The sequence below is a fragment of the Schistocerca cancellata genome, chromosome 8 (assembly GCF_023864275.1).
Source record: "Schistocerca cancellata isolate TAMUIC-IGC-003103 chromosome 8, iqSchCanc2.1, whole genome shotgun sequence".
NCBI lineage: Eukaryota > Metazoa > Arthropoda > Insecta > Orthoptera > Acrididae > Schistocerca > Schistocerca cancellata.
The window spans coordinates 81,286,325-81,308,294 of record NC_064633.1 but is presented as its reverse complement, the minus strand read 5'-3'; the positions used below and the strand labels follow the sequence as shown (position 1 = coordinate 81,308,294).

Sequence of the window (21,970 nt, the reverse complement as noted above, 5' to 3'; positions counted from 1 at the left end):
TGGTCGCAGGTCAAATCAGTATTGTATGGCTCGTAACCCTTGTGTACAGCCCGGCTAGCTCAGTCGGTAGAGCATGAGACTCTTAATCTCAGGGTCGTGGGTTCGAGCCCCACGCTGGGCGGCTCAAAATTTTGTGTCTACGCGGATCCAACATGCGCCCCTCTCGTGAGCCTTGCGTGATGAACGTAACGGGTTACGACGATGCCTAGCTTCGGATGAATATCAGAGGAACGGTATTTGAAGCTGAAAGTAACTCTGAAATGAAATAAATTTGTTTTGGAATTTAATTTGTACATCGATATGGTGTGAGATGTGTAGGAAAGCAGCAGCTGTGCTAACGAAATGCAAATAATGGTCGCGCATGCGGTGCGTTTCGAGCTGAAGGGCTCCGATTCACTAGTCTGTAAGAACAAAGTACCCGAAAAGCGCGCTAGGAGGCGCCTCCTTAGCTCAGTGGCAGAGCGCTGGTCTAGTAAACCAGAGGTCGTGAGTTCGATCCTCACAGGAGGCAAATGAATTTTGTAACAGCCCCTCCCACCGTGGCCCTTTCGAAAAAAGCGGTCAAGGATAAAAAAAAATTATGAATGGGTGCGGTATTTAAGAAATGCTCTCGCAAATGAATAGTGTGAATGGTGCTATTAAAGTGGGCACCAGACACTGCTGCTTTTGGCAGTCTCCGGTGACTGCCGACGTGAAATACTTAGGTCTTGTGATGTATTTTCTACCCCTGATAAAGACCCTCGCGATTATCATCGTCGGCGGCGGCGGCGGCGCTTTGGTAATAGCGACAACTCGCCATTGTATCACTTAAGGTGAGGTACCTTCCGCAAGCGACTGAGATGGCACTAAGCGATTGAAGCTGATTTGCCACCTCTTGTTTGATCAGCGTCATAAGGGCTTGAATGTAACTTGCGATGGGACACAGCAAGAAGTAGCGTCGCACTTTTAGTACTAAAATTTGAGATGGAGAACTGGGTCAAAGATGGGAAATTCATTCCGCCAAGTGTACAAATGGTGAAAATGAGGTGTGTGTGGGGAAGCATATTGCGCCAGTGACCGTGTGGCCTAATGGATAAGGCGTCGGACTTCGGATCCGAAGATTGCAGGTTCGAATCCTGTCACGGTCGAGTTTTTCCTGTTCTGCAAAAGATGCATGCTGTTTTAGTGTGTTGTTTGAGTACTGCAAAACTAGTTGAAAGTAGCTGCTGTCCGCTTCCTGGCTGCAAAACCGGCGTCTACCTGAAGCACAAGCAAGACAAGGGTGATCTGTAGCGAAATTTTCGGCACAGTGCCGTTCAGGAGAGTTTTTGTTGCAACTACTGCATCTGATTCAGGACCCAAGGGCTACGCCACAGGCGTCTGCGCACAGTCGAGCATGTGTGTTGAATAATGGTGCTGATAGCCACGTATCATTTCAAGCAGATTTGATGCCTTTCGGAGACAATTTTTCATTAAATAGGATTGTAGCTGATTTGTGGCAGCAGGAAATAAGCTGTAGTCAATAGAATCTTCAATAGATGGTCGCAGGTCAAATCAGTATTGTATGGCTCGTAACCGTTGTGTACAGCCCGGCTAGCTCAGTCGGTAGAGCATGAGACTCTTAATCTCAGGGTCGTGGGTTCGAGCCCCACGCTGGGCGGCTCAAAATTTTGTGTCTACGCGGATCCAACATGCGCCCCTCTCGTGAGCCTTGCGTGATGAACGTAACGGGTTACGACGATGCCTAGCTTCGGATGAATATCAGAGGAACGGTATTTGAAGCTGAAAGTAACTCTGAAATGAAATAAATTTGTTTTGGAATTTAATTTGTACATCGATATGGTGTGAGATGTGTAGGAAAGCAGCAGCTGTGCTAACGAAATGCAAATAATGGTCGCTCATGCGGTGCGTTTCGAGCTGAAGGGCTCCGATTCACTAGTCTGTAAGAACAAAGTACCCGAAAAGCGCGCTAGGAGGCGCCTCCTTAGCTCAGTGGCAGAGCGCTGGTCTAGTAAACCAGAGGTCGTGAGTTCGATCCTCACAGGAGGCAAATGAATTTTGTAACAGCCCCTCCCACCGTGGCCCTTTCGAAAAAAGCGGTCAAGGATAAAAAAAATTATGAATGGGTGCGGTATTTAAGAAATGCTCTCGCAAATGAATAGTGTGAATGGTGCTATTAAAGTGGGCACCAGACACTGCTGCTTTTGGCAGTCTCCGGTGAATGCCGACGTGAAATACTTAGTTCTTGTGATGTATTTTCTACCCCTGATAAAGACCCTCGCGATTATCATCGTCGTCGTCGGCGGCGGCGGCGCTTTGGTAATAGCGACAACTCGCCATTGTATCACTTAAGGTGAGGTACCTTCCGCAAGCGACTGAGATGGCACTAAGCGATTGAAGCTGATTTGCCACCTCTTGTTTGATCAGCGTCATAAGGGCTTGAATGTAACTTGCGATGGGACACAGCAAGAAGTAGCGTCGCACTTTTAGTACTAAAATTTGAGATGGAGAACTGGGTCAAAGATGGGAAATTCATTCCGCCAAGTGTACAAATGGTGAAAATGAGGTGTGTGTGGGGAAGCATATTGCGCCAGTGACCGTGTGGCCTAATGGATAAGGCGTCGGACTTCGGATCCGAAGATTGCAGGTTCGAATCCTGTCACGGTCGAGTTTTTCCTGTTCTGCAAAAGATGCATGCTGTTTTAGTGTGTTGTTTGAGTACTGCAAAACTAGTTGAAAGTAGCTGCTGTCCGCTTCCTGGCTGCAAAACCGGCGTCTACCTGAAGCACAAGCAACACAAGGGTGATCTGTAGCGAAATTTTCGGCACAGTGCCGTTCAGGAGAGTTTTTGTTGCAACTACTGCATCTGATTCAGGACCCAAGGGCTACGCCACAGGCGTCTGCGCACAGTCGAGCATGTGTGTTGAATAATGGTGCTGATAGCCACGTATCATTTCAAGCAGATTTGATGCCTTTCGGAGACAATTTTTCATTAAATAGGATTGTAGCTGATTTGTGGCAGCAGGAAATAAGCTGTAGTCAAAAGAATCTTCAATAGATGGTCGCAGGTCAAATCAGTATTGTATGGCTCGTAACCCTTGTGTACAGCCCGGCTAGCTCAGTCGGTAGAGCATGATACTCTTAATCTCAGGGTCGTGGGTTCGAGCCCCACGCTGGGCGGCTCAAAATTTTGTGTCTACGCGGATCCAACATGCGCCCCTCTCGTGAGCCTTGCGTGATGAACGTAACGGGTTACGACGATGCCTAGCTTCGGATGAATATCAGAGGAACGGTATTTGAAGCTGAAAGTAACTCTGAAATGAAATAAATTTGTTTTGGAATTTAATTTGTACATCGATATGGTGTGAGATGTGTAGGAAAGCAGCAGCTGTGCTAACGAAATGCAAATAATGGTCGCTCATGCGGTACGTTTCGAGCTGAAGGGCTCCGAATCACTAGTCTGTAAGAACAAAGTACCCGAAAAGCGCGCTAGGAGGCGCCTCCTTAGCTCAGTGGCAGAGCGCTGGTCTAGTAAACCAGAGGTCGTGAGTTCGATCCTCACAGGAGGCAAATGAATTTTATAACAGCCCCTCCCACCGTGGCCCTTTCGAAAAAAGCGGTCAAGGATAAATAAATTATGAATGGGTGCGGTATTTAAGAAATGCTCTCGCAAATGAATAGTGTGAATGGTGCTATTAAAGTGGGCACCAGACACTGCTGCTTTTGGCAGTCTCCGGTGAATGCCGACGTGAAATACTTAGTTCTTGTGATGTATTTTCTACCCCTGATAAAGACCCTCGCGATTATCATCGTCGTCGTCGTCGTCGGCGGCGGCGGCGCTTTGGTAATAGCGACAACTCGCCATTGTATCACTTGAGGTACCTTCCGCAAGCGACTGAGATGGCACTAAGCGATTGAAGCTGATTTGCCACCTCTTGTTTGATCAGCGTCATAAGGGCTTGAATGTAACTTGCGATGGGACACAGCAAGAAGTAGCGTCGCACTTTTAGTACTAAAATTTGAGATGGAGAACTGGGTCAAAGATGGGAAATTCATTCCGCCAAGTGTACAAATGGTGAAAATGAGGTGTGTGTGGGGAAGCATATTGCGCCAGTGACCGTGTGGCCTAATGGATAAGGCGTCGGACTTCGGATCCGAAGATTGCAGGTTCGAATCCTGTCACGGTCGAGTTTTTCCTGTTCTGCAAAAGATGCATGCTGTTTTAGTGTGTTGTTTGAGTACTGCAAAACTAGTTGAAAGTAGCTGCTGTCCGCTTCCTGGCTGCAAAACCGGCGTCTACCTGAAGCACAAGCAACACAAGGGTGATCTGTAGCGAAATTTTCGGCACAGTGCCGTTCAGGAGAGTTTTTGTTGCAACTACTGCATCTGATTCAGGACCCAAGGGCTACGCCACAGGCGTCTGCGCACAGTCGAGCATGTGTGTTGAATAATGGTGCTGATAGCCACGTATCATTTCAAGCAGATTTGATGCCTTTCGGAGACAATTTTTCATTAAATAGGATTGTAGCTGATTTGTGGCAGCAGGAAATAAGCTGTAGTCAAAAGAATCTTCAATAGATGGTCGCAGGTCAAATCAGTATTGTATGGCTCGTAACCCTTGTGTACAGCCCGGCTAGCTCAGTCGGTAGAGCATGAGACTCTTAATCTCAGGGTCGTGGGTTCGAGCCCCACGCTGGGCGGCTCAAAATTTTGTGTCTACGCGGATCCAACATGCGCCCCTCTCGTGAGCCTTGCGTGATGAACGTAACGGGTTACGACGATGCCTAGCTTCGGATGAATATCAGAGGAACGGTATTTGAAGCTGAAAGTAACTCTGAAATGAAATAAATTTGTTTTGGAATTTAATTTGTACATCGATATGGTGTGAGATGTGTAGGAAAGCAGCAGCTGTGCTAACGAAATGCAAATAATGGTCGCTCATGCGGTACGTTTCGAGCTGAAGGGCTCCGAATCACTAGTCTGTAAGAACAAAGTACCCGAAAAGCGCGCTAGGAGGCGCCTCCTTAGCTCAGTGGCAGAGCGCTGGTCTAGTAAACCAGAGGTCGTGAGTTCGATCCTCACAGGAGGCAAATGAATTTTATAACAGCCCCTCCCACCGTGGCCCTTTCGAAAAAAGCGGTCAAGGATAAATAAATTATGAATGGGTGCGGTATTTAAGAAATGCTCTCGCAAATGTATAGCGTGAATGGTGCTATTAAAGTGGGCACCAGACACTGCTGCTTTTGGCAGTCTCCGGTGAATGCCGACGTGAAATACTTAGGTCTTGTGATGTATTTTCTACCCCTGATAAAGACCCTCGCGATTATCATCGTCGTCGTCGGCGGCGGCGCTTTGGTAATAGCGACAACTCGCCATTGTATCACTTAAGGTGAGGTACCTTCCGCAAGCGACTGAGATGGCACTAAGCGATTGAAGCTGATTTGCCACCTCTTGTTTGATCAGCGTCATAAGGGCTTGAATGTAACTTGCGATGGGACACAGCAAGAAGTAGCGTCGCACTTTTAGTACTAAAATTTGAGATGGAGAACTGGGTCAAAGATGGGAAATTCATTCCGCCAAGTGTACAAATGGTGAAAATGAGGTGTGTGTGGGGAAGTATATTGCGCCAGTGACCGTGTGGCCTAATGGATAAGGCGTCGGACTTCGGATTCGAAGATTGCAGGTTCGAATCCTGTCACGGTCGAGTTTTTCCTGTTCTATAAAAGATGCATGCTGTTTTAGTGTGTTGTTTGAGTACTGCAAAACTAGTTGAAAGTAGCTGCTGTCCGCTTCCTGGCTGCAAAACCGGCGTCTACCTGAAGCACAAGCAACACAAGGGTGATCTGTAGCGAAATTTTCGGCACAGTGCCGTTCAGGAGAGTTTTTGTTGCAACTACTGCATCTGATTCAGGACCCAAGGGCTACGCCACAGGCGTCTGCGCACAGTCGAGCATGTGTGTTGAATAATGGTGCTGATAGCCACGTATCATTTCAAGCAGATTTGATGCCTTTCGGAGACAATTTTTCATTAAATAGGATTGTAGCTGATTTGTGGCAGCAGGAAATAAGCTGTAGTCAAAAGAATCTTCAATAGATGGTCGCAGGTCAAATCAGTATTGTATGGCTCGTAACCCCTGTGTACAGCCCGGCTAGCTCAGTCGGTAGAGCATGATACTCTTAATCTCAGGGTCGTGGGTTCGAGCCCCACGCTGGGCGGCTCAAAATTTTGTGTCTACGCGGATCCAACATGCGCCCCTCTCGTGAGCCTTGCGTGATGAACGTAACGGGTTACGACGATGCCTAGCTTCGGATGAATATCAGAGGAACGGTATTTGAAGCTGAAAGTAACTCTGAAATGAAATAAATTTGTTTTGGAATTTAATTTGTACATTGATATGGTGTGAGATGTGTAGGAAAGCAGCAGCTGTGCTAACGAAATGCAAATAATGGTCGCTCATGCGGTGCGTTTCGAGCTGAAGGGCTCCGATTCACTAGTCTGTAAGAACAAAGTACCCGAAAAGCGCGCTAGGAGGCGCCTCCTTAGCTCAGTGGCAGAGCGCTGGTCTAGTAAACCAGAGGTCGTGAGTTCGATCCTCACAGGAGGCAAATGAATTTTGTAACAGCCCCTCCCACCGTGGCCCTTTCGAAAAAAGCGGTCAAGGATAAAAAAAATTATGAATGGGTGCGGTATTTAAGAAATGCTCTCGCAAATGAATAGTGTGAATGGTGCTATTAAAGTGGGCACCAGATACTGCTGCTTTTGGCAGTCTCCGGTGAATGCCGACGTGAAATACTTAGTTCTTGTGATGTATTTTCTACCCCTGATAAAGACCCTCGCGATTATCATCGTCGTCGTCGGCGGCGGCGCTTTGGTAATAGCGACAACTCGCCATTGTATCACTTAAGGTGAGGTACCTTCCGCAAGCGACTGAGATGGCACTAAACGATTGAAGCTGATTTGCCACCTCTTGTTTGATCAGCGTCATAAGGGCTTGAATGTAACTTGCGATGGGACACAGCAAGAAGTAGCGTCGCACTTTTAGTACTAAAATTTGAGATGGAGAACTGGGTCAAAGATGGGAAATTCATTCCGCCAAGTGTACAAATGGTGAAAATGAGGTGTGTGTGGGGAAGCATATTGCGCCAGTGACCGTGTGGCCTAATGGATAAGGCGTCGGACTTCGGATTCGAAGATTGCAGGTTCGAATCCTGTCACGGTCGAGTTTTTCCTGTTCTATAAAAGATGCATGCTGTTTTAGTGTGTTGTTTGAGTACTGCAAAACTAGTTGAAAGTAGCTGCTGTCCGCTTCCTGGCTGCAAAACCGGCGTCTACCTGAAGCACAAGCAACACAAGGGTGATCTGTAGCGAAATTTTCGGCACAGTGCCGTTCAGGAGAGTTTTTGTTGCAACTACTGCATCTGATTCAGGACCCAAGGGCTACGCCACAGGCGTCTGCGCACAGTCGAGCATGTGTGTTGAATAATGGTGCTGATAGCCACGTATCATTTCAAGCAGATTTGATGCCTTTCGGAGACAATTTTTCATTAAATAGGATTGTAGCTGATTTGTGGCAGCAGGAAATAAGCTGTAGTCAAAAGAATCTTCAATAGATGGTCGCAGGTCAAATCAGTATTGTATGGCTCGTAACCCCTGTGTACAGCCCGGCTAGCTCAGTCGGTAGAGCATGAGACTCTTAATCTCAGGGTCGTGGGTTCGAGCCCCACGCTGGGCGGCTCAAAATTTTGTGTCTACGCGGATCCAACATGCGCCCCTCTCGTGAGCCTTGCGTGATGAACGTAACGGGTTACGACGATGCCTAGCTTCGGATGAATATCAGAGGAACGGTATTTGAAGCTGAAAGTAACTCTGAAATGAAATAAATTTGTTTTGGAATTTAATTTGTACATTGATATGGTGTGAGATGTGTAGGAAAGCAGCAGCTGTGCTAACGAAATGCAAATAATGGTCGCTCATGCGGTGCGTTTCGAGCTGAAGGGCTCCGATTCACTAGTCTGTAAGAACAAAGTACCCGAAAAGCGCGCTAGGAGGCGCCTCCTTAGCTCAGTGGCAGAGCGCTGGTCTAGTAAACCAGAGGTCGTGAGTTCGATCCTCACAGGAGGCAAATGAATTTTGTAACAGCCCCTCCCACCGTGGCCCTTTCGAAAAAAGCGGTCAAGGATAAAAAAAATTATGAATGGGTGCGGTATTTAAGAAATGCTCTCGCAAATGAATAGTGTGAATGGTGCTATTAAAGTGGGCACCAGACACTGCTGCTTTTGGCAGTCTCCGGTGAATGCCGACGTGAAATACTTAGTTCTTGTGATGTATTTTCTACCCCTGATAAAGACCCTCGCGATTATCATCGTCGTCGTCGGCGGCGGCGCTTTGGTAATAGCGACAACTCGCCATTGTATCACTTAAGGTGAGGTACCTTCCGCAAGCGACTGAGATGGCACTAAACGATTGAAGCTGATTTGCCACCTCTTGTTTGATCAGCGTCATAAGGGCTTGAATGTAACTTGCGATGGGACACAGCAAGAAGTAGCGTCGCACTTTTAGTACTAAAATTTGAGATGGAGAACTGGGTCAAAGATGGGAAATTCATTCCGCCAAGTGTACAAATGGTGAAAATGAGGTGTGTGTGGGGAAGCATATTGCGCCAGTGACCGTGTGGCCTAATGGATAAGGCGTCGGACTTCGGATCCGAAGATTGCAGGTTCGAATCCTGTCACGGTCGAGTTTTTCCTGTTCTGCAAAAGATGCATGCTGTTTTAGTGTGTTGTTTGAGTACTGCAAAACTAGTTGAAAGTAGCTGCTGTCCGCTTCCTGGCTGCAAAACCGGCGTCTACCTGAAGCACAAGCAACACAAGGGTGATCTGTAGCGAAATTTTCGGCACAGTGCCGTTCAGGAGAGTTTTTGTTGCAACTACTGCATCTGATTCAGGACCCAAGGGCTACGCCACAGGCGTCTGCGCACAGTCGAGCATGTGTGTTGAATAATGGTGCTGATAGCCACGTATCATTTCAAGCAGATTTGATGCCTTTCGGAGACAATTTTTCATTAAATAGGATTGTAGCTGATTTGTGGCAGCAGGAAATAAGCTGTAGTCAAAAGAATCTTCAATAGATGGTCGCAGGTCAAATCAGTATTGTATGGCTCGTAACCCCTGTGTACAGCCCGGCTAGCTCAGTCGGTAGAGCATGAGACTCTTAATCTCAGGGTCGTGGGTTCGAGCCCCACGCTGGGCGGCTCAAAATTTTGTGTCTACGCGGATCCAACATGCGCCCCTCTCGTGAGCCTTGCGTGATGAACGTAACGGGTTACGACGATGCCTAGCTTCGGATGAATATCAGAGGAACGGTATTTGAAGCTGAAAGTAACTCTGAAATGAAATAAATTTGTTTTGGAATTTAATTTGTACATCGATATGGTGTGAGATGTGTAGGAAAGCAGCAGCTGTGCTAACGAAATGCAAATAATGGTCGCTCATGCGGTGCGTTTCGAGCTGAAGGGCTCCGATTCACTAGTCTGTAAGAACAAAGTACCCGAAAAGCGCGATGGGAGGCGCATCCTTAGCTCAGTGGCAGAGCGCTGGTCTAGTAAACCAGAGGTCGTGAGTTCGATCCTCACAGGAGGCAAATGAATTTTGTAACAGCCCCTCCCACCGTGGCCCTTTCGAAAAAAGCGGTCAAGGATAAATAAATTATGAATGGGTGCGGTATTTAAGAAATGCTCTCGCAAATGAATAGTGTGAATGGTGCTATTAAAGTGGGCACCAGACACTGCTGCTTTTGGCAGTCTCCGGTGAATGCCGACGTGAAATACTTAGTTCTTGTGATGTATTTTCTACCCCTGATAAAGACCCTCGCGATTATCATCGTCGTCGTCGTCGGCGGCGGCGGCGCTTTGGTAATAGCGACAACTCGCCATTGTATCACTTGAGGTACCTTCCGCAAGCGACTGAGATGGCACTAAGCGATTGAAGCTGATTTGCCACCTCTTGTTTGATCAGCGTCATAAGGGCTTGAATGTAACTTGCGATGGGACACAGCAAGAAGTAGCGTCGCACTTTTAGTACTAAAATTTGAGATGGAGAACTGGGTCAAAGATGGGAAATTCATTCCGCCAAGTGTACAAATGGTGAAAATGAGGTGTGTGTGGGGAAGCATATTGCGCCAGTGACCGTGTGGCCTAATGGATAAGGCGTCGGACTTCGGATCCGAAGATCGCAGGTTCGAATCCTGTCACGGTCGAGTTTTTCCTGTTCTGCAAAAGATGCATGCTGTTTTAGTGTGTTGTTTGAGTACTGCAAAACTAGTTGAAAGTAGCTGCTGTCCGCTTCCTGGCTGCAAAACCGGCGTCTACCTGAAGCACAAGCAACACAAGGGTGATCTGTAGCGAAATTTTCGGCACAGTGCCGTTCAGGAGAGTTTTTGTTGCAACTACTGCATCTGATTCAGGACCCAAGGGCTACGCCACAGGCGTCTGCGCACAGTCGAGCATGTGTGTTGAATAATGGTGCTGATAGCCACGTATCATTTCAAGCAGATTTGATGCCTTTCGGAGACAATTTTTCATTAAATAGGATTGTAGCTGATTTGTGGCAGCAGGAAATAAGCTGTAGTCAAAAGAATCTTCAATAGATGGTCGCAGGTCAAATCAGTAGTGTATGGCTCGTAACCCTTGTGTACACCCCGGCTAGCTCAGTTGGTAGAGCATGAGACTCTTAATCTCAGGGTCGTGGGTTCGAGCCCCACGCTGGGCGGCTCAAAATTTTGTGTCTACGCGGATCCAACATGCGCCCCTCTCGTGAGCCTTGCGTGATGAACGTAACGGGTTACGACGATGCCTAGCTTCGGATGAATATCAGAGGAACGGTATTTGAAGCTGAAAGTAACTCTGAAATGAAATAAATTTGTTTTGGAATTTAATTTGTACATCGATATGGTGTGAGATGTGTAGGAAAGCAGCAGCTGTGCTAACGAAATGCAAATAATGGTCGCTCATGCGGTGCGTTTCGAGCTGAAGGGCTCCGATTCACTAGTCTGTAAGAACAAAGTACCCGAAAAGCGCGCTGGGAGGCGCATCCTTAGCTCAGTGGCAGAGCGCTGGTCTAGTAAACCAGAGGTCGTGAGTTCGATCCTCACAGGAGGCAAATGAATTTTGTAACAGCCCCTCCCACCGTGGCCCTTTCGAAAAAAGCGGTCAAGGATAAAAAAAATTATGAATGGGTGCGGTATTTAAGAAATGCTCTCGCAAATGAATAGTGTGAATGGTGCTATTAAAGTGGGCACCAGACACTGCTGCTTTTGGCAGTCTCCGGTGAATGCCGACGTGAAATACTTAGTTCTTGTGATGTATTTTCTACCCCTGATAAAGACCCTCGCGATTATCATCGTCGTCGTCGTCGGCGGCGGCGGCGGCGGCGCTTTGGTAATAGCGACAACTCGCCATTGTATCACTTAAGGTGAGGTACCTTCCGCAAGCGACTGAGATGGCACTAAGCGATTGAAGCTGATTTGCCACCTCTTGTTTGATCAGCGTCATAAGGGCTTGAATGTAACTTGCGATGGGACACAGCAAGAAGTAGCGTCGCACTTTTAGTACTAAAATTTGAGATGGAGAACTGGGTCAAAGATGGGAAATTCATTCCGCCAAGTGTACAAATGGTGAAAATGAGGTGTGTGTGGGGAAGCATATTGCGCCAGTGACCGTGTGGCCTAATGGATAAGGCGTCGGACTTCGGATCCGAAGATTGCAAGTTCGAATCCTGTCACGGTCGAGTTTTTCCTGTTCTGCAAAAGATGCATGCTGTTTTAGTGTGTTGTTTGAGTACTGCAAAACTAGTTGAAAGTAGCTGCTGTCCGCTTCCTGGCTGCAAAACCGGCGTCTACCTGAAGCACAAGCAAGACAAGGGTGATCTGTAGCGAAATTTTCGGCACAGTGCCGTTCAGGAGAGTTTTTGTTGCAACTACTGCATCTGATTCAGGACCCAAGGGCTACGCCACAGGCGTCTGCGCACAGTCGAGCATGTGTGTTGAATAATGGTGCTGATAGCCACGTATCATTTCAAGCAGATTTGATGCCTTTCGGAGACAATTTTTCATTAAATAGGATTGTAGCTGATTTGTGGCAGCAGGAAATAAGCTGTAGTCAATAGAATCTTCAATAGATGGTCGCAGGTCAAATCAGTATTGTATGGCTCGTAACCGTTGTGTACAGCCCGGCTAGCTCAGTCGGTAGAGCATGAGACTCTTAATCTCAGGGTCGTGGGTTCGAGCCCCACGCTGGGCGGCTCAAAATTTTGTGTCTACGCGGATCCAACATGCGCCCCTCTCGTGAGCCTTGCGTGATGAACGTAACGGGTTACGACGATGCCTAGCTTCGGATGAATATCAGAGGAACGGTATTTGAAGCTGAAAGTAACTCTGAAATGAAATAAATTTGTTTTGGAATTTAATTTGTACATCGATATGGTGTGAGATGTGTAGGAAAGCAGCAGCTGTGCTAACGAAATGCAAATAATGGTCGCTCATGCGGTGCGTTTCGAGCTGAAGGGCTCCGATTCACTAGTCTGTAAGAACAAAGTACCCGAAAAGCGCGCTAGGAGGCGCCTCCTTAGCTAAGTGGCAGAGCGCTGGTCTAGTAAACCAGAGGTCGGGAGTTCGATCCTCACAGGAGGCAAATGAATTTTGTAACAGCCCCTCCCACCGTGGCCCTTTCGAAAAAAGCGGTCAAGGATAAAAAAAATTATGAATGGGTGCGGTATTTAAGAAATGCTCTCGCAAATGAATAGTGTGAATGGTGCTATTAAAGTGGGCACCAGACACTGCTGCTTTTGGCAGTCTCCGGTGAATGCCGACGTGAAATACTTAGGTCTTGTGATGTATTTTCTACCCCTGATAAAGACCCTCGCGATTATCATCGTCGTCGTCGGCGGCGGCGGCGCTTTGGTAATAGCGACAACTCGCCATTGTATCACTTAAGGTGAGGTACCTTCCGCAAGCGACTGAGATGGCACTAAGCGATTGAAGCTGATTTGCCACCTCTTGTTTGATCAGCGTCATAAGGGCTTGAATGTAACTTGCGATGGGACACAGCAAGAAGTAGCGTCGCACTTTTAGTACTAAAATTTGAGATGGAGAACTGGGTCAAAGATGGGAAATTCATTCCGCCAAGTGTACAAATGGTGAAAATGAGGTGTGTGTGGGGAAGCATATTGCGCCAGTGACCGTGTGGCCTAATGGATAAGGCGTCGGACTTCGGATCCGAAGATTGCAGGTTCGAATCCTGTCACGGTCGAGTTTTTCCTGTTCTGCAAAAGATGCATGCTGTTTTAGTGTGTTGTTTGAGTACTGCAAAACTAGTTGAAAGTAGCTGCTGTCCGCTTCCTGGCTGCAAAACCGGCGTCTACCTGAAGCACAAGCAACACAAGGGTGATCTGTAGCGAAATTTTCGGCACAGTGCCGTTCAGGAGAGTTTTTGTTGCAACTACTGCATCTGATTCAGGACCCAAGGGCTACGCCACAGGCGTCTGCGCACAGTCGAGCATGTGTGTTGAATAATGGTGCTGATAGCCACGTATCATTTCAAGCAGATTTGATGCCTTTCGGAGACAATTTTTCATTAAATAGGATTGTAGCTGATTTGTGGCAGCAGGAAATAAGCTGTAGTCAATAGAATCTTCAATAGATGGTCGCAGGTCAAATCAGTATTGTATGGCTCGTAACCGTTGTGTACAGCCCGGCTAGCTCAGTCGGTAGAGCATGAGACTCTTAATCTCAGGGTCGTGGGTTCGAGCCCCACGCTGGGCGGCTCAAAATTTTGTGTCTACGCGGATCCAACATGCGCCCCTCTCGTGAGCCTTGCGTGATGAACGTAACGGGTTACGACGATGCCTAGCTTCGGATGAATATCAGAGGAACGGTATTTGAAGCTGAAAGTAACTCTGAAATGAAATAAATTTGTTTTGGAATTTAATTTGTACATCGATATGGTGTGAGATGTGTAGGAAAGCAGCAGCTGTGCTAACGAAATGCAAATAATGGTCGCTCATGCGGTGCGTTTCGAGCTGAAGGGCTCCGATTCACTAGTCTGTAAGAACAAAGTACCCGAAAAGCGCGCTAGGAGGCGCCTCCTTAGCTCAGTGGCAGAGCGCTGGTCTAGTAAACCAGAGGTCGTGAGTTCGATCCTCACAGGAGGCAAATGAATTCTGTAACAGCCCCTCCCACCGTGGCCCTTTCGAAAAAAGCGGTCAAGGATAAAAAAAATTATGAATGGGTGCGGTATTTAAGAAATGCTCTCGCAAATGAATAGTGTGAATGGTGCTATTAAAGTGGGCACCAGACACTGCTGCTTTTGGCAGTCTCCGGTGAATGCCGACGTGAAATACTTAGGTCTTGTGATGTATTTTCTACCCCTGATAAAGACCCTCGCGATTATCATCGTCGTCGTCGTCGGCGGCGGCGGCGCTTTGGTAATAGCGACAACTCGCCATTGTATCACTTAAGGTGAGGTACCTTCCGCAAGCGACTGAGATGGCACTAAGCGATTGAAGCTGATTTGCCACCTCTTGTTTGATCAGCGTCATAAGGGCTTGAATGTAACTTGCGATGGGACACAGCAAGAAGTAGCGTCGCACTTTTAGTACTAAAATTTGAGATGGAGAACTGGGTCAAAGATGGGAAATTCATTCCGCCAAGTGTACAAATGGTGAAAATGAGGTGTGTGTGGGGAAACATATTGCGCCAGTGACCGTGTGGCCTAATGGATAAGGCGTCGGACTTCGGATCCGAAGATTGCAGGTTCGAATCCTGTCACGGTCGAGTTTTTCCTGTTCTGCAAAAGATGCATGCTGTTTTAGTGTGTTGTTTGAGTACTGCAAAACTAGTTGAAAGTAGCTGCTGTCCGCTTCCTGGCTGCAAAACCGGCGTCTACCTGAAGCACAAGCAACACAAGGGTGATCTGTAGCGAAATTTTCGGCACAGTGCCGTTCAGGAGAGTTTTTGTTGCAACTACTGCATCTGATTCAGGACCCAAGGGCTACGCCACAGGCGTCTGCGCACAGTCGAGCATGTGTGTTGAATAATGGTGCTGATAGCCACGTATCATTTCAAGCAGATTTGATGCCTTTCGGAGACAATTTTTCATTAAATAGGATTGTAGCTGATTTGTGGCAGCAGGAAATAAGCTGTAGTCAAAAGAATCTTCAATAGATGGTCGCAGGTCAAATCAGTATTGTATGGCTCGTAACCCTTGTGTACAGCCCGGCTAGCTCAGTCGGTAGAGCATGATACTCTTAATCTCAGGGTCGTGGGTTCGAGCCCCACGCTGGGCGGCTCAAAATTTTGTGTCTACGCGGATCCAACATGCGCCCCTCTCGTGAGCCTTGCGTGATGAACGTAACGGGTTACGACGATGCCTAGCTTCGGATGAATATCAGAGGAACGGTATTTGAAGCTGAAAGTAACTCTGAAATGAAATAAATTTGTTTTGGAATTTAATTTGTACATCGATATGGTGTGAGATGTGTAGGAAAGCAGCAGCTGTGCTAACGAAATGCAAATAATGGTCGCTCATGCGGTACGTTTCGAGCTGAAGGGCTCCGAATCACTAGTCTGTAAGAACAAAGTACCCGAAAAGCGCGCTAGGAGGCGCCTCCTTAGCTCAGTGGCAGAGCGCTGGTCTAGTAAACCAGAGGTCGTGAGTTCGATCCTCACAGGAGGCAAATGAATTTTATAACAGCCCCTCCCACCGTGGCCCTTTCGAAAAAAGCGGTCAAGGATAAATAAATTATGAATGGGTGCGGTATTTAAGAAATGCTCTCGCAAATGAATAGTGTGAATGGTGCTATTAAAGTGGGCACCAGACACTGCTGCTTTTGGCAGTCTCCGGTGAATGCCGACGTGAAATACTTAGTTCTTGTGATGTATTTTCTACCCCTGATAAAGACCCTCGCGATTATCATCGTCGTCGTCGTCGTCGGCGGCGGCGGCGGCGCTTTGGTAATAGCGACAACTCGCCATTGTATCACTTAAGGTGAGGTACCTTCCGCAAGCGACTGAGATGGCACTAAGCGATTGAAGCTGATTTGCCACCTCTTGTTTGATCAGCGTCATAAGGGCTTGAATGTAACTTGCGATGGGACACAGCAAGAAGTAGCGTCGCACTTTTAGTACTAAAATTTGAGATGGAGAACTGGGTCAAAGATGGGAAATTCATTCCGCCAAGTGTACAAATGGTGAAAATGAGGTGTGTGTGGGGAAGCATATTGCGCCAGTGACCGTGTGGCCTAATGGATAAGGCGTCGGACTTCGGATCCGAAGATTGCAGGTTCGAATCCTGTCACGGTCGAGTTTTTCCTGTTCTGCAAAAGATGCATGCTGTTTTAGTGTGTTGTTTGAGTACTGCAAAACTAGTTGAAAGTAGCTGCTGTCCGCTTCCTGGCTGCAAAACCGGCGTCTACCTGAAGCACAAGCAAGACAAGGGTGATCTGTAGCGAAATTTTCGGCACAGTGCCGTTCAGGAGAGTTTTTGTTGCAACTACTGCATCTGATTCAGGACCCAAGGGCTACGCCACAGGCGTCTGCGCACAGTCGAGCATGTGTGTTGAATAATGGTGCTGATAGCCACGTATCATTTCAAGCAGATTTGATGCCTTTCGGAGACAATTTTTCATTAAATAGGATTGTAGCTGATTTGTGGCAGCAGGAAATAAGCTGTAGTCAAAAGAATCTTCAATAGATGGTCGCAGGTCAAATCAGTATTGTATGGCTCGTAACCCTTGTGTACAGCCCGGCTAGCTCAGTCAGTAGAGCATGAGACTCTTAATCTCAGGGTCCTGGGTTCGAGCCCCACGCTGGGCGGCTCAAAATTTTGTGTCTACGCGGATCCAACATGCGCCCCTCTCGTGAGCCTTGCGTGATGAACGTAACGGGTTACGACGATGCCTAGCTTCGGATGAATATCAGAGGAACGGTATTTGAAGCTGAAAGTAACTCTGAAATGAAATAAATTTGTTTTGGAATTTAATTTGTACATCGATATGGTGTGAGATGTGTAGGAAAGCAGCAGCTGTGCTAACGAAATGCAAATAATGGTCGCTCATGCGGTGCGTTTCGAGCTGAAGGGCTCCGATTCACTAGTCTGTAAGAACAAAGTACCCGAAAAGCGCGCTAGGAGGCGCCTCCTTAGCTCAGTGGCAGAGCGCTGGTCTAGTAAACCAGAGGTCGTGAGTTCGATCCTCACAGGAGGCAAATGAATTTTGTAACAGCCCCTCCCACCGTGGCCCTTTCGAAAAAAGCGGTCAAGGATAAAAAAAATTATGAATGGGTGCGGTATTTAAGAAATGCTCTCGCAAATGAATAGTGTGAATGGTGCTATTAAAGTGGGCACCAGACACTGCTGCTTTTGGCAGTCTCCGGTGAATGCCGACGTGAAATACTTAGTTCTTGTGATGTATTTTCTACCCCTGATAAAGACCCTCGCGATTATCATCGTCGTCGTCGGCGGCGGCGCTTTGGTAATAGCGACAACTCGCCATTGTATCACTTAAGGTGAGGTACCTTCCGCAAGCGACTGAGATGGCACTAAGCGATTGAAGCTGATTTGCCACCTCTTGTTTGATCAGCGTCATAAGGGCTTGAATGTAACTTGCGATGGGACACAGCAAGAAGTAGCGTCGCACTTTTAGTACTAAAATTTGAGATGGAGAACTGGGTCAAAGATGGGAAATTCATTCCGCCAAGTGTACAAATGGTGAAAATGAGGTGTGTGTGGGGAAGCATATTGCGCCAGTGACCGTGTGGCCTAATGGATAAGGCGTCGGACTTCGGATTCGAAGATTGCAGGTTCGAATCCTGTCACGGTCGAGTTTTTCCTGTTCTGCAAAAGATGCATGCTGTTTTAGTGTGTTGTTTGAGTACTGCAAAACTAGTTGAAAGTAGCTGCTGTCCGCTTCCTGGCTGCAAAACCGGCGTCTACCTGAAGCACAAGCAACACAAGGGTGATCTGTAGCGAAATTTTCGGCACAGTGCCGTTCAGGAGAGTTTTTGTTGCAACTACTGCATCTGATTCAGGACCCAAGGGCTACGCCACAGGCGTCTGCGCACAGTCGAGCATGTGTGTTGAATAATGGTGCTGATAGCCACGTATCATTTCAAGCAGATTTGATGCCTTTCGGAGACAATTTTTCATTAAATAGGATTGTAGCTGATTTGTGGCAGCAGGAAATAAGCTGTAGTCAAAAGAATCTTCAATAGATGGTCGCAGGTCAAATCAGTATTGTATGGCTCGTAACCCCTGTGTACAGCCCGGCTAGCTCAGTCGGTAGAGCATGAGACTCTTAATCTCAGGGTCGTGGGTTCGAGCCCCACGCTGGGCGGCTCAAAATTTTGTGTCTACGCGGATCCAACATGCGCCCCTCTCGTGAGCCTTGCGTGATGAACGTAACGGGTTACGACGATGCCTAGCTTCGGATGAATATCAGAGGAACGGTATTTGAAGCTGAAAGTAACTCTGAAATGAAATAAATTTGTTTTGGAATTTAATTTGTACATCGATATGGTGTGAGATGTGTAGGAAAGCAGCAGCTGTGCTAACGAAATGCAAATAATGGTCGCTCATGCGGTGCGTTTCGAGCTGAAGGGCTCCGATTCACTAGTCTGTAAGAACAAAGTACCCGAAAAGCGCGCTAGGAGGCGCCTCCTTAGCTCAGTGGCAGAGCGCTGGTCTAGTAAACCAGAGGTCGTGAGTTCGATCCTCACAGGAGGCAAATGAATTTTGTAACAGCCCCTCCCACCGTGGCCCTTTCGAAAAAAGCGGTCAAGGATAAAAAAAATTATGAATGGGTGCGGTATTTAAGAAATGCTCTCGCAAATGAATAGTGTGAATGGTGCTATTAAAGTGGGCACCAGACACTGCTGCTTTTGGCAGTCTCCGGTGAATGCCGACGTGAAATACTTAGTTCTTGTGATGTATTTTCTACCCCTGATAAAGACCCTCGCGATTATCATCGTCGTCGTCGGCGGCGGCGGCGGCGCTTTGGTAATAGCGACAACTCGCCATTGTATCACTTAAGGTGAGGTACCTTCCGCAAGCGACTGAGATGGCACTAAGCGATTGAAGCTGATTTGCCACCTCTTGTTTGATCAGCGTCATAAGGGCTTGAATGTAACTTGCGATGGGACACAGCAAGAAGTAGCGTCGCACTTTTAGTACTAAAATTTGAGATGGAGAACTGGGTCAAAGATGGGAAATTCATTCCGCCAAGTGTACAAATGGTGAAAATGAGGTGTGTGTGGGGAAGCATATTGCGCCAGTGACCGTGTGGCCTAATGGATAAGGCGTCGGACTTCGGATCCGAAGATTGCAGTTTCGAATTCTGTCACGGTCGAGTTTTTCCTGTTCTGCAAAAGATGCATGCTGTTTTAGTGTGTTGTTTGAGTACTGCAATACTAGTTGAAAGTAGCTGCTGTCCGCTTCCTGGCTGCAAAACCGGCGTCTACCTGAAGCACAAGCAACACAAGGGTGATCTGTAGCGAAATTTTCGGCACAGTGCCGTTCAGGAGAGGTTTTGTTGCAACTACTGCATCTGATTCAGGACCCCAAGGGCTACGCCACAGGCGTCTGCGCACAGTCGAGCATGTGTGTTGAATAATGGTGCTGATAGCCACGTATCATTTCAAGCAGATTTGATGCCTTTCGGAGACAATTTTTCATTAAATAGGATTGTAGCTGATTTGTGGCAGCAGGAAATAAGCTGTAGTCAAAAGAATCTTCAATAGATGGTCGCAGGTCAAATCAGTATTGTATGGCTCGTAACCCTTGTGTACAGCCCGGCTAGCTCAGTCGGTAGAGCATGAGACTCTTAATCTCAGGGTCGTGGGTTCGAGCCCCACGCTGGGCGCCTCAAAATTTTGTGTCTACGCGGATCCAACATGCGCCCCTCTCGTGAGCCTTGCGTGATGAACGTAACGGGTTACGACGATGCCTAGCTTCGGATGAATATCAGAGGAACGGTATTTGAAGCTGAAAGTAACTCTGAAATGAAATAAATTTGTTTTGGAATTTAATTTGTACATCGATATGGTGTGAGATGTGTAGGAAAGCAGCAGCTGTGCTAACGAAATGCAAATAATGGTCGCTCATGCGGTGCGTTTCGAGCTGAAGGGCTCCGATTCACTAGTCTGTAAGAACAAAGTACCCGAAAAGCGCGATGGGAGGCGCATCCTTAGCTCAGTGGCAGAGCGCTGGTCTAGTAAACCAGAGGTCGTGAGTTCGATCCTCACAGGAGGCAAATGAATTTTGTAACAGCCCCTCCCACCGTGGCCCTTTCGAAAAAAGCGGTCAAGGATAAATAAATTATGAATGGGTGCGGTATTTAAGAAATGCTCTCGCAAATGAATAGTGTGAATGGTGCTATTAAAGTGGGCACCAGACACTGCTGCTTTTGGCAGTCTCCGGTGAATGCCGACGTGAAATACTTAGTTCTTGTGATGTATTTTCTACCCCTGATAAAGACCCTCGCGATTATCATCGTCGTCGTCGTCGGCGGCGGCGGCGCTTTGGTAATAGCGACAACTCGCCATTGTATCACTTGAGGTACCTTCCGCAAGCGACTGAGATGGCACTAAGCGATTGAAGCTGATTTGCCACCTCTTGTTTGATCAGCGTCATAAGGGCTTGAATGTAACTTGCGATGGGACACAGCAAGAAGTAGCGTCGCACTTTTAGTACTAAAATTTGAGATGGAGAACTGGGTCAAAGATGGGAAATTCATTCCGCCAAGTGTACAAATGGTGAAAATGAGGTGTGTGTGGGGAAGCATATTGCGCCAGTGACCGTGTGGCCTAATGGATAAGGCGTCGGACTTCGGATCCGAAGATCGCAGGTTCGAATCCTGTCACGGTCGAGTTTTTCCTGTTCTGCAAAAGATGCATGCTGTTTTAGTGTGTTGTTTGAGTACTGCAAAACTAGTTGAAAGTAGCTGCTGTCCGCTTCCTGGCTGCAAAACCGGCGTCTACCTGAAGCACAAGCAACACAAGGGTGATCTGTAGCGAAATTTTCGGCACAGTGCCGTTCAGGAGAGTTTTTGTTGCAACTACTGCATCTGATTCAGGACCGAAGGGCTACGCCACAGGCGTCTGCGCACAGTCGAGCATGTGTGTTGAATAATGGTGCTGATAGCCACGTATCATTTCAAGCAGATTTGATGCCTTTCGGAGACAATTTTTCATTAAATAGGATTGTAGCTGATTTGTGGCAGCAGGAAATAAGCTGTAGTCAAAAGAATCTTCAATAGATGGTCGCAGGTCAAATCAGTATTGTATGGCTCGTAACCCTTGTGTACACCCCGGCTAGCTCAGTTGGTAGAGCATGAGACTCTTAATCTCAGGGTCGTGGGTTCGAGCCCCACGCTGGGCGGCTCAAAATTTTGTGTCTACGCGGATCCAACATGCGCCCCTCTCGTGAGCCTTGCGTGATGAACGTAACGGGTTACGACGATGCCTAGCTTCGGATGAATATCAGAGGAACGGTATTTGAAGCTGAAAGTAACTCTGAAATGAAATAAATTTGTTTTGGAATTTAATTTGTACATCGATATGGTGTGAGATGTGTAGGAAAGCAGCAGCTGTGCTAACGAAATGCAAATAATGGTCGCTCATGCGGTGCGTTTCGAGCTGAAGGGCTCCGATTCACTAGTCTGTAAGAACAAAGTACCCGAAAAGCGCGCTGGGAGGCGCATCCTTAGCTCAGTGGCAGAGCGCTGGTCTAGTAAACCAGAGGTCGTGAGTTCGATCCTCACAGGAGGCAAATGAATTTTGTAACAGCCCCTCCCACCGTGGCCCTTTCGAAAAAAGCGGTCAAGGATAAAAAAAATTATGAATGGGTGCGGTATTTAAGAAATGCTCTCGCAAATGAATAGTGTGAATGGTGCTATTAAAGTGGGCACCAGACACTGCTGCTTTTGGCAGTCTCCGGTGAATGCC

The 21,970-nt window shown here is 47.4% G+C and overlaps 44 non-coding genes across 44 annotated transcripts; all 44 read left to right on the top strand.

The window, feature by feature from the left end:
• The first annotated feature begins 48 nt into the window (after window positions 1–48).
• Window positions 49–121, top strand: Trnak-cuu (transfer RNA lysine (anticodon CUU)). Its single transcript has one exon. It is a non-coding gene; the product is annotated as a tRNA-Lys (tRNA).
• A 318-nt stretch (window positions 122–439) lies between these two features.
• On the top strand, window positions 440–511 carry Trnat-agu (transfer RNA threonine (anticodon AGU)). Its single transcript has one exon. It is a non-coding gene; the product is annotated as a tRNA-Thr (tRNA).
• Window positions 512–1,054: 543 nt separating this feature from the next.
• Trnar-ucg (transfer RNA arginine (anticodon UCG)) lies at window positions 1,055–1,127 on the top strand. Its single transcript has one exon. It is a non-coding gene; the product is annotated as a tRNA-Arg (tRNA).
• Window positions 1,128–1,566: 439 nt separating this feature from the next.
• On the top strand, window positions 1,567–1,639 carry Trnak-cuu (transfer RNA lysine (anticodon CUU)). Its single transcript has one exon. It is a non-coding gene; the product is annotated as a tRNA-Lys (tRNA).
• Window positions 1,640–1,957: 318 nt separating this feature from the next.
• Trnat-agu (transfer RNA threonine (anticodon AGU)) lies at window positions 1,958–2,029 on the top strand. The gene has a single exon. It is a non-coding gene; the product is annotated as a tRNA-Thr (tRNA).
• A 545-nt stretch (window positions 2,030–2,574) lies between these two features.
• Window positions 2,575–2,647, top strand: Trnar-ucg (transfer RNA arginine (anticodon UCG)). Its single transcript has one exon. It is a non-coding gene; the product is annotated as a tRNA-Arg (tRNA).
• Window positions 2,648–3,086: 439 nt separating this feature from the next.
• Trnak-cuu (transfer RNA lysine (anticodon CUU)) lies at window positions 3,087–3,159 on the top strand. Its single transcript has one exon. It is a non-coding gene; the product is annotated as a tRNA-Lys (tRNA).
• Window positions 3,160–3,477: 318 nt separating this feature from the next.
• Trnat-agu (transfer RNA threonine (anticodon AGU)) lies at window positions 3,478–3,549 on the top strand. The gene has a single exon. It is a non-coding gene; the product is annotated as a tRNA-Thr (tRNA).
• A 545-nt stretch (window positions 3,550–4,094) lies between these two features.
• Trnar-ucg (transfer RNA arginine (anticodon UCG)) lies at window positions 4,095–4,167 on the top strand. Its single transcript has one exon. It is a non-coding gene; the product is annotated as a tRNA-Arg (tRNA).
• A 439-nt stretch (window positions 4,168–4,606) lies between these two features.
• Window positions 4,607–4,679, top strand: Trnak-cuu (transfer RNA lysine (anticodon CUU)). The gene has a single exon. It is a non-coding gene; the product is annotated as a tRNA-Lys (tRNA).
• A 318-nt stretch (window positions 4,680–4,997) lies between these two features.
• Trnat-agu (transfer RNA threonine (anticodon AGU)) lies at window positions 4,998–5,069 on the top strand. The gene has a single exon. It is a non-coding gene; the product is annotated as a tRNA-Thr (tRNA).
• Window positions 5,070–5,610: 541 nt separating this feature from the next.
• Window positions 5,611–5,683, top strand: Trnar-ucg (transfer RNA arginine (anticodon UCG)). The gene has a single exon. It is a non-coding gene; the product is annotated as a tRNA-Arg (tRNA).
• A 439-nt stretch (window positions 5,684–6,122) lies between these two features.
• Window positions 6,123–6,195, top strand: Trnak-cuu (transfer RNA lysine (anticodon CUU)). The gene has a single exon. It is a non-coding gene; the product is annotated as a tRNA-Lys (tRNA).
• A 318-nt stretch (window positions 6,196–6,513) lies between these two features.
• Window positions 6,514–6,585, top strand: Trnat-agu (transfer RNA threonine (anticodon AGU)). Its single transcript has one exon. It is a non-coding gene; the product is annotated as a tRNA-Thr (tRNA).
• Window positions 6,586–7,127: 542 nt separating this feature from the next.
• Trnar-ucg (transfer RNA arginine (anticodon UCG)) lies at window positions 7,128–7,200 on the top strand. Its single transcript has one exon. It is a non-coding gene; the product is annotated as a tRNA-Arg (tRNA).
• A 439-nt stretch (window positions 7,201–7,639) lies between these two features.
• Window positions 7,640–7,712, top strand: Trnak-cuu (transfer RNA lysine (anticodon CUU)). Its single transcript has one exon. It is a non-coding gene; the product is annotated as a tRNA-Lys (tRNA).
• Window positions 7,713–8,030: 318 nt separating this feature from the next.
• Window positions 8,031–8,102, top strand: Trnat-agu (transfer RNA threonine (anticodon AGU)). The gene has a single exon. It is a non-coding gene; the product is annotated as a tRNA-Thr (tRNA).
• A 542-nt stretch (window positions 8,103–8,644) lies between these two features.
• Window positions 8,645–8,717, top strand: Trnar-ucg (transfer RNA arginine (anticodon UCG)). Its single transcript has one exon. It is a non-coding gene; the product is annotated as a tRNA-Arg (tRNA).
• A 439-nt stretch (window positions 8,718–9,156) lies between these two features.
• On the top strand, window positions 9,157–9,229 carry Trnak-cuu (transfer RNA lysine (anticodon CUU)). The gene has a single exon. It is a non-coding gene; the product is annotated as a tRNA-Lys (tRNA).
• A 318-nt stretch (window positions 9,230–9,547) lies between these two features.
• Window positions 9,548–9,619, top strand: Trnat-agu (transfer RNA threonine (anticodon AGU)). Its single transcript has one exon. It is a non-coding gene; the product is annotated as a tRNA-Thr (tRNA).
• Window positions 9,620–10,161: 542 nt separating this feature from the next.
• Window positions 10,162–10,234, top strand: Trnar-ucg (transfer RNA arginine (anticodon UCG)). The gene has a single exon. It is a non-coding gene; the product is annotated as a tRNA-Arg (tRNA).
• A 439-nt stretch (window positions 10,235–10,673) lies between these two features.
• On the top strand, window positions 10,674–10,746 carry Trnak-cuu (transfer RNA lysine (anticodon CUU)). The gene has a single exon. It is a non-coding gene; the product is annotated as a tRNA-Lys (tRNA).
• A 318-nt stretch (window positions 10,747–11,064) lies between these two features.
• Window positions 11,065–11,136, top strand: Trnat-agu (transfer RNA threonine (anticodon AGU)). The gene has a single exon. It is a non-coding gene; the product is annotated as a tRNA-Thr (tRNA).
• A 554-nt stretch (window positions 11,137–11,690) lies between these two features.
• Window positions 11,691–11,763, top strand: Trnar-ucg (transfer RNA arginine (anticodon UCG)). The gene has a single exon. It is a non-coding gene; the product is annotated as a tRNA-Arg (tRNA).
• Window positions 11,764–12,202: 439 nt separating this feature from the next.
• Trnak-cuu (transfer RNA lysine (anticodon CUU)) lies at window positions 12,203–12,275 on the top strand. The gene has a single exon. It is a non-coding gene; the product is annotated as a tRNA-Lys (tRNA).
• Window positions 12,276–12,593: 318 nt separating this feature from the next.
• Window positions 12,594–12,665, top strand: Trnat-agu (transfer RNA threonine (anticodon AGU)). Its single transcript has one exon. It is a non-coding gene; the product is annotated as a tRNA-Thr (tRNA).
• A 545-nt stretch (window positions 12,666–13,210) lies between these two features.
• Window positions 13,211–13,283, top strand: Trnar-ucg (transfer RNA arginine (anticodon UCG)). Its single transcript has one exon. It is a non-coding gene; the product is annotated as a tRNA-Arg (tRNA).
• Window positions 13,284–13,722: 439 nt separating this feature from the next.
• Window positions 13,723–13,795, top strand: Trnak-cuu (transfer RNA lysine (anticodon CUU)). The gene has a single exon. It is a non-coding gene; the product is annotated as a tRNA-Lys (tRNA).
• A 318-nt stretch (window positions 13,796–14,113) lies between these two features.
• Window positions 14,114–14,185, top strand: Trnat-agu (transfer RNA threonine (anticodon AGU)). Its single transcript has one exon. It is a non-coding gene; the product is annotated as a tRNA-Thr (tRNA).
• Window positions 14,186–14,733: 548 nt separating this feature from the next.
• On the top strand, window positions 14,734–14,806 carry Trnar-ucg (transfer RNA arginine (anticodon UCG)). Its single transcript has one exon. It is a non-coding gene; the product is annotated as a tRNA-Arg (tRNA).
• Window positions 14,807–15,245: 439 nt separating this feature from the next.
• Trnak-cuu (transfer RNA lysine (anticodon CUU)) lies at window positions 15,246–15,318 on the top strand. The gene has a single exon. It is a non-coding gene; the product is annotated as a tRNA-Lys (tRNA).
• A 318-nt stretch (window positions 15,319–15,636) lies between these two features.
• On the top strand, window positions 15,637–15,708 carry Trnat-agu (transfer RNA threonine (anticodon AGU)). Its single transcript has one exon. It is a non-coding gene; the product is annotated as a tRNA-Thr (tRNA).
• A 553-nt stretch (window positions 15,709–16,261) lies between these two features.
• Window positions 16,262–16,334, top strand: Trnar-ucg (transfer RNA arginine (anticodon UCG)). Its single transcript has one exon. It is a non-coding gene; the product is annotated as a tRNA-Arg (tRNA).
• Window positions 16,335–16,773: 439 nt separating this feature from the next.
• On the top strand, window positions 16,774–16,846 carry Trnak-cuu (transfer RNA lysine (anticodon CUU)). The gene has a single exon. It is a non-coding gene; the product is annotated as a tRNA-Lys (tRNA).
• A 318-nt stretch (window positions 16,847–17,164) lies between these two features.
• Trnat-agu (transfer RNA threonine (anticodon AGU)) lies at window positions 17,165–17,236 on the top strand. Its single transcript has one exon. It is a non-coding gene; the product is annotated as a tRNA-Thr (tRNA).
• A 542-nt stretch (window positions 17,237–17,778) lies between these two features.
• Trnar-ucg (transfer RNA arginine (anticodon UCG)) lies at window positions 17,779–17,851 on the top strand. Its single transcript has one exon. It is a non-coding gene; the product is annotated as a tRNA-Arg (tRNA).
• A 439-nt stretch (window positions 17,852–18,290) lies between these two features.
• Window positions 18,291–18,363, top strand: Trnak-cuu (transfer RNA lysine (anticodon CUU)). Its single transcript has one exon. It is a non-coding gene; the product is annotated as a tRNA-Lys (tRNA).
• Window positions 18,364–18,681: 318 nt separating this feature from the next.
• On the top strand, window positions 18,682–18,753 carry Trnat-agu (transfer RNA threonine (anticodon AGU)). The gene has a single exon. It is a non-coding gene; the product is annotated as a tRNA-Thr (tRNA).
• A 548-nt stretch (window positions 18,754–19,301) lies between these two features.
• Window positions 19,302–19,374, top strand: Trnar-ucg (transfer RNA arginine (anticodon UCG)). Its single transcript has one exon. It is a non-coding gene; the product is annotated as a tRNA-Arg (tRNA).
• Window positions 19,375–19,814: 440 nt separating this feature from the next.
• Window positions 19,815–19,887, top strand: Trnak-cuu (transfer RNA lysine (anticodon CUU)). Its single transcript has one exon. It is a non-coding gene; the product is annotated as a tRNA-Lys (tRNA).
• Window positions 19,888–20,205: 318 nt separating this feature from the next.
• On the top strand, window positions 20,206–20,277 carry Trnat-agu (transfer RNA threonine (anticodon AGU)). The gene has a single exon. It is a non-coding gene; the product is annotated as a tRNA-Thr (tRNA).
• A 542-nt stretch (window positions 20,278–20,819) lies between these two features.
• Trnar-ucg (transfer RNA arginine (anticodon UCG)) lies at window positions 20,820–20,892 on the top strand. Its single transcript has one exon. It is a non-coding gene; the product is annotated as a tRNA-Arg (tRNA).
• A 439-nt stretch (window positions 20,893–21,331) lies between these two features.
• Trnak-cuu (transfer RNA lysine (anticodon CUU)) lies at window positions 21,332–21,404 on the top strand. Its single transcript has one exon. It is a non-coding gene; the product is annotated as a tRNA-Lys (tRNA).
• Window positions 21,405–21,722: 318 nt separating this feature from the next.
• Window positions 21,723–21,794, top strand: Trnat-agu (transfer RNA threonine (anticodon AGU)). The gene has a single exon. It is a non-coding gene; the product is annotated as a tRNA-Thr (tRNA).
• Window positions 21,795–21,970: the final 176 nt, after the last annotated feature.